General features: G+C 41.4%; 1 pseudogene; it reads left to right on the top strand.

Moving 5' to 3' along the window:
- The first annotated feature begins 722 nt into the window (after positions 1 to 722).
- LOC121483567 lies at positions 723 to 1,689 on the top strand (annotated as a pseudogene).
- Positions 1,690 to 7,576: the final 5,887 nt, after the last annotated feature.

Raw genomic sequence — 7,576 nt, 5'->3', positions numbered from 1 at the left:
CTAGATATTGTGTGCTTCCTAATGGATGTATGCTGCATCACCTATGATAAGATATATGAGTACATCTAATTAACCATCAATTTAAAATAATTATAACTACCTTTTGTATTTAAAATAAAAATAATAGGGACGCCTGGGTGGCTCAGTGGTTGAGCATCTGCCACTGGGCTCAGGGTGTCATCCTGGGGTCCTGGGATCAAGTCCCACATCAGGCTCCCTGCGTGGGGCCTGCTTCTCCCCCTGCCTATGTCTCTGCCTCTCTCTCTGTGTGTCTTTCATGAATAAATAAATAAAATCTTTAAAAAAATAATTAAATAATTAAAATAAAATAAAAATAAGATTAAAACACCAAATGAAATCAAGATTTCCCTAAATGTATTTGTTCATGGTAAAAGCAGGGTAAGGACCTTGTCATGGTTGAGATAAGGAAACAAATATTGAATAACTATTTTTTTTAGTAAACTTAAAGAAGAATATGTATTTTAAAATTTGAAGATAACAAATTAATTAATTAAAAATATATAGCTTCCAGATCAACAAATGGAAAATTTTATCTATCAAACAGAAGACATGAAAAAAATAACAAAAAATAATTGGACAATAGAAAATATAAAATAAATCAAGATACATTAGTAATTAAAACAGATTATAGGCCTCCGGACTTCTCTGGGGCCAGCAGCCACCCGACCAGGGGCCCGGGGCCGCGGGCTCAGCCGACCACCATGGGCTCTGTGTCAAACCAGCAGTTTGCAGGTGGCTGCGCCAAGGCGCCCGAGGAGGCGCGGGAGGACGCCGCCCGGGCGGCAGAGGAGCCGCAGCTGCTGCACGGTGCCGGCATCTGTAAGTGGTTCAACGTGCGCATGGGGTTCGGCTTCCTGTCCATGACCGCCCGCGCCGGGGTCGCGGTGACCCGCCGCGCTTGACCCCCCGGTGGATGTCTTTGTGCACCAGAGCAAGCTGCACATGGAGGGCTTCCGGAGCCTGAAGGAGGGTGAGGCGGTGGAGTTCACCTTTAAGAAGTCTGCTAAAGGCTTAGAATCTATCCGGGTCACCGGACCTGGTGGAGTATTTTGTATTGGGAGTGAGAGGCGACCCACAGGGAAGAACATGCAGGCGCAGATCAAAGGGAAACAGGTGCTACAACTGTGGAGGTCTAGACCACCATGCCAAGGAATGCAAGCTGCCACCCCAGCCCAAGAAGTGCCATTTCTGCCAGAGCATCAGCCATATGGTAGCCTCGTGTCCACTGAAGGCCCAGCAGGCCCCCAGCTCACAGGGAAAGCCAGCCTACTTTCAGGAGGAAGAAGAAGAAGAAGAGATCCATAGCCCTGCCCTACTCCCAGAGGCCCAGAATTGAGCTACACTGGGTGGGGGTAATTCTTTTTGTGATCAGGAAGTTTGGAGGAGCAGGCATCAATCGGCAGAGTGGAGAAAGTGGGGACAAGGTGGGTAGGGGGCAGCTGGCTCTGCCATATATCTCAGGCCAGGGTCCCACAGCATCACCCCCTCTTCCCTCTTGGCAGGGTAGGGGGGAAGGGGTGAGGCAAATGAATTACAACTGCGCTCTATCCAAATGCTTGTGGAGAGTTCTGAAGAAAATCCCTCCCCGTGTGCTTTACCTGAGTCTCCACCCTCAGATCTCCAGCTTTTGAAAGTAGCGTGGATAGGGAAGTTGTTTTCCTTTCAAAGAAGGACATGTAATAATAATTTTTCCCATGCCAGAGTGTAGAGATGAAGCATGAGACCAGATTGATGGGCCCAACCCATGACCACTATATTCTATGGGGAGGGAATCTCTAAGGGGTAAGGCAGGGTTTTTCTACATCTTGTCCCATAACCCACTCTTGGGATAGGGTGCTGAGGACTGTCCCAAGCAATGGGTTGTGACAGTAGCCACAGGGATTGTTGTGTTGGAGCTACAGACCTCCTGCTCCTAAACTTAATCCCACCCCATTCTGGGCTGATAAGATTTTATTTATTTGCTCCCTTGGACAACTGCACCTTGGGCCCCACTTTCTCCAGGATGCCAACTGCACTAGCTGTGTGCGAATGACGTATCTTGTGCATTTTAACTTTTTTTTTCCGTAATATAAATATTCTGGTTTTTGTATTTTTGTGTATTTTAATCTTAAGGCCCTCGTTCCTGCACTGTGTTTTTTTTTTTTTAAAGTAGCTTTTCTGAGATAAATTTTTTTTAAATTTATGACACAGAGAGAGAGAGAGAGGCAGAGGGAGAAGCAGGCTCCATGCACTGGGAGCCCGACATGGGATTCGATCCCGGGTCTCCAGGATCACGCCCTGGGCCAAAGGCAGGTGCTAAACCGCTGCACCACCCAGGGATCCCCCCTGCACTGTGTTCTCAGGTACATGAGCAATCTCAGGGATAAGTCAGCAGCAGCTCCAGGTCTGCACAGCAGGAATACTTTTTTGTTTTATCACCAGGGAGAGCAACTATTTGGAGTGCATAGCCTATTGAACTACCTCATTTTTGCCAATTAGAGCTGGCTTTTCTGCCATAGTGTTCTCTTGAAACCCCTCTACCTTCAGTGTTCCATGGGAGATGAGATTTTAACTCAGTTGCTCCATGACTTGATCTCCTTCTAGTGGAAGATTGGAAATTGGTCTAAACAGGAAAAGCTGGTATAGGAAGTAACGTTAGGAGAGGCCGCACCAACTAAAAGGTGCGGAGGGGAAGCCAGGATTAGTTGAGGGTTGTCTATACGTGTAATAAAGGATTCCTGTTCCAGACTTCTAATCCCAGGGCACGGGACTCACTTTACATACCGGATCCATCCTTTGCTGGATTGGGCTAGGCCTACCATGCACAACAGGGTGTATGTGTGTGTGCGTGCGCGCGCGTGTTTTAAAGATGAGTTGGTAAGGATAGGTTTAAGAATAGTAACTCTGGAACCCATCTTGAGCTGCCCAGGGATGCGGTGTATGAAGCAAAGGCTAACTTTCTTAACCTTTATAAATTCTGGGGTTTTCTTGTTGACTTCCAGAGAGACCATAAGCCATGGCTTCTTTGCAGTGTCCAGAGCCAGTGTCCTGTCCTGCTGCAGCAGTGATTAGTGTCGTGGTAGCTAAAGGATAAAAGAAGGTTTTACTTAATATGCTGTGAGATCACCACAAACCTACCTCACTGTGTTGAAATGGGGCAGATGCAATAGAACACATTGGGTGATGTGTGTCTGATCCTGGGTTCTTGTCTCCCCTGCTTGCTGCCCCCTCTAGTGATTGTATTTGTCTGGGTTTTGTAGGTTTTCATGAATAGCTGATTGGGTGATTGCTTGGTGGCCTGGTTTGTGTAAATATAATGTGTTGGTCTTCTCCATGTTCTTTTAGGGTTTTATTGTTTACAAACTTCTTTTTTGTATTGAGAAAAATAGCCAAAGAATCTTTGACAAAAGGTTCTGCACCAGGAAAAGAAACTGGAACATAGCTTGGTGACCCCTCTTGAAGTGTGGCGGCCTTGGACTATCCTTTTGTGTTCCCTTCCCGTATTTCCTTTTTTGGGCCAGATCTTCTGTCCTAAAAACTTAACTCCTACCCTATCCTTCTCCTATCCCTCCTTCCAAGAAAAAGCCCCACACCTACACATTTCACGTTCTAAAGAAGCGAAGAACACTTCCTCCCTTGTTCCCAATCTCCTGTGTCAAGACCATTCCTTGATGTGATTCATACTAATACACTTGTATTTGGATGGAACAAACCTACTTTAATCTCTCCAGGCTGAGGGTAGAGGGAAGCTGAAGCAACGAGGGGGGCCTTGAATGTAGAATGTCAGGAGACCAAGAAAGGAAGATGAATGTATATCCAAGTCACTCAGGAACTTTTATGCAGGTGCAAGAAACTTCTGTCAAAGTGGCCACAAGATTGTTTAATAGGAGACGGACGAATGTAACTCCATGTTTACTGCTAGAAACCAAAGCTTTGTGAAATCTTGAATGTATTGGGGTGGGGAGGGGGGTGGTGGTAGGAAAGCTGTACCTATCTGTTCTTAACCTGATCCCTTCCCCTCATTTCTGAACTGCAGGAGACTGAGCCCTCTTGGGCTTTAGTGACTCCATCTCTGGGGAGTGTTTATTTGATGGTTGATGTTGCTGTGCCGGGTACTTCCTTTCCCACTTGCTATTGTCTTGTAACACACATGCTGACCCTTTTCCCTTCTCTCTTTACCTTGGGAAAATACAATGAATAAAAACTTATTGGTACTGAAAAAAAAAACAGATTATACTTTTATTAAAATAGTGGAATATTTAAAAATTCAACTATATAAGGCATAAATAAAAGAACATCTCACAAAAATGTTGAAAATTAAGGAATTGAAAAATATATACCATGCAAATACTCACCCTAAAAAGATAAGCCTATATTAATATGTCAAATTAGAATTTGAAGCAAAAAGCACTAATTGGAATAGAGAGAGAATTTGCAATAATATAATGCAAATTCTACCAGAAATACAGTAGCCCTCAACTTGTATGTAACTGACGATATTGCCTCCAGACATTTATACAACAATCCATAATCACAGTGAGAGATTTAAGAACATCTCTGTTATAAACTGATAGAGCAAGCAGACAGAAAATTATCAAGGATACAGAATCTTTGAACAACAAAATTAGCAGCCAATAAATACAAAATGTACATTATTTCCAAGTATACATGGAATGTTTGCAAAAATTAATCACTTACTAGAACTTAAAAGGAGCCTAAAAAGGTATAAAAGATCTATTGTTATAGGGACCCTGGGTAGCTCAGTCAGTTGAGCATCTGACCTTGATTTCCACTCGGATCATGATCTCAGGGTTGTGAGATGGAGCCCTGGGTTGGGCTCTGTGCTGGGTGTGGAACCTGCTTAAGATTCTCTCTTTCTCCCTCTACCCAGCCGCCTCAATGCACACACATGTGTGCACTCTCTCTCTAAAAAAAAAATAGAGAAAGATCTGTTATTATATTGACCATGTGCTTTTCTGATTACAATAAATTGAATTAGAAATCAAGCACCAGAGAAAGCTGGTTAACAATACAACAGGGTCTGTAAACTTAAAAATGCTCTCAGAACTAACTCATGATCAACAAAAAAACTGCAATAGAAATCTAAAACCGAATGACAAGGCAAGTACTACATTTTAGAACTTGTAATATGCAGCTAAAACAGCATTTAGAAGGAAATTTACAGTCTAAAATGCATTTGTTTAAAAATGAAAAGATTGGGGATCCCTGGGTGGCGCTGCGGTTTGGCGCCTGCCTTTGGCCCAGGGCGCGATCCTGGAGACCCGGGATCGAATCCCACGTCGGGCTCCCGGTGCATGGAGCCTGCTTCTCCCTCTGCCTGTGTCTCTGCCCCTCTCTCTCTCTCTCTCTCTGTGTGACTATCATAAAAAAAAAAAAAAAAGAAAAGAAAAGATTGAAAATAAAGAAGGTAATTGAAAACAAAGGAGTGAAATGTTTTTCTTCCAGAAATTAGAAAAGGAATGACAGACTTCAAGTTAGTATGGAAGAAACAGATTTTATGAGACTAGATGATCTTAAAAACACACAAACAAAAAGCTCCCTGGAAATAAGAACAGGAAGTATCTTTTAAAAAGCCATACTTAGGAAATAAGAATAAGAACAAAGAAATAAAAACATGGAAAAACCTCAATAAAATGATTACAGTACAAATTGAGAACAATCTCCTATAAAACAGAGTGAAAAGACAGATTTAAGAAAATAGGAGGTAAAAGACAAGAGAACTGGAGAATCTGTTGAGAAGATCTAATATTTGAATAATAAGAATTCATAAGAAAGACAAATAATCCCAATCTAGGATTTAACAAGAACCGAAACAATCAAGTAAGGATGAGAGTAGAATAAAACCTTTTTTTTCAGATGTGCAAGATCTCAACAATTTTGAGGGAGTAAACCCAAAAAGAGGAAGACATGGGATTCAGGCCATGGGGGCAGACTCCAGGAAGAGGGAAGGAAATTCCTGATATGATCGGTGGAGTGAAATCTCAAAGGACAACTGCAGTACGTGGAGAGAACAACCAGCAGTTTTCAGAAGAGATTTCTTCAAGGAAATGAAATTGATAGTTATTAATATATATTAATATATTATGAAGCTATTTACCTAACGGAGCAGAATTTGAGAGTAAACCACTTGTAAGAGAGAAAACGAGCCTTTCACGAAGATGGCACCGAAGGCGAAGAAGGAAGTCCCTGCCCCTTCCAAAGCCTAAACCAAAGCAAAGGCTTTGAAAACTAAGAAAGCAGTGCTGAAAGGCGTGCACAGTCACAAAAAAAGAAGATCCGCACGTCACCCACATTCCGACAACCCAAGACCCTGCGTCTCCAAAGGCAGCCCAAATATCCTCGAAAGAGCGCCGCCAGGAGAAACAAGCTTGATCACTATGCCATCATCAAGTTCCCCCTGACTACTGAGTCAGCCATGAAGAAAATAGAAGACAACACACTTATGTTCATTATGGATGTAAAGGCTAATAAGCACCAGGTCAAACAGGCTGTGAAGAAGCTCTATGACATTGATGTCGCCAAGGTCTACACCTTGAGAAGGCCTAATGGAGAGAAGAAAGCATATGTTTAACTGGCTCTTGACTATGATGCTTTGGTCATTGCCAACAAAATTGGGATCATCTAAACTGAGTCCAGGCGGCTATAAATCTAAATAGAAATTTTTTCACCATAAAAAAAAGAAAGAGAAAATGATGTTAATATTAGGAAAAAAAAGATGTTAGATGTTAACATGAGGAAAAAAGATGTTAATATTAGGAAAACAAAAAAAAATACACAGGAAAGAATATTCCAAGATACATAGCATTTGTATAGTTCCAATAATGGTTTATGATTATGGTTAAATTATTATGACTTAACCAAAGTAACCATATAGCTGCTCTGCAAGGATAGGGCACAGGGAGTATAGATATGTATGGTGGAGGTAGAGTAATGGTGAAAGGTAACTAAACACACATATCAAAACTCTGCATTGGGAAACTAATGAAAAACATTTAAAACTTGATATGCAAGGAATAGCAATATAAGCATGTTTTTAACTCATGCCAATCCTAAGAATTAGCTAAAAGAGTTGAAAATGGTTGCTTCTGGGGAACAGAAATGGGAGAGACATAACAGGGAATGTGCTGTTATGAAATAATCTATTTGCATAAGTATATGACTTTTCCAAATATGTGTATATATAACTATTATAAAACTAAAATTTAAAAACATGAATGGAAGAACGCTGTAAACTGAGCTGGAAAAAAAGGGACAAGAGCAATAAAAGTGAAGTGGAAAACAAATCTCTGGTAACAAACAAAAAAGGGAAAAGGCCCAAATAGTCTCAGGAGAAATAAGGAGGGATGCCATTCCAAACAGAATTTGCTAACGTTAAAAGATAACACAAGGAAAAACATAGAGAAATTTATTTCGAAGCTCAGATGAGATAAGGATTCCTAGGAAAATATAAATTATAAAAATAGACTCAAGAAGTAGAAGATACGAATTAAGCAATACAAATTTTTAAAAAATTGAACAAGTAATCAGAGGTCTTATTCAAAAGACATCATGCCTA

The sequence above is a fragment of the Vulpes lagopus genome, chromosome X (assembly GCF_018345385.1).
Source record: "Vulpes lagopus strain Blue_001 chromosome X, ASM1834538v1, whole genome shotgun sequence".
Lineage (NCBI taxonomy): Eukaryota > Metazoa > Chordata > Mammalia > Carnivora > Canidae > Vulpes > Vulpes lagopus.
This window is presented reverse-complemented; position numbering and strand designations above follow the sequence as displayed.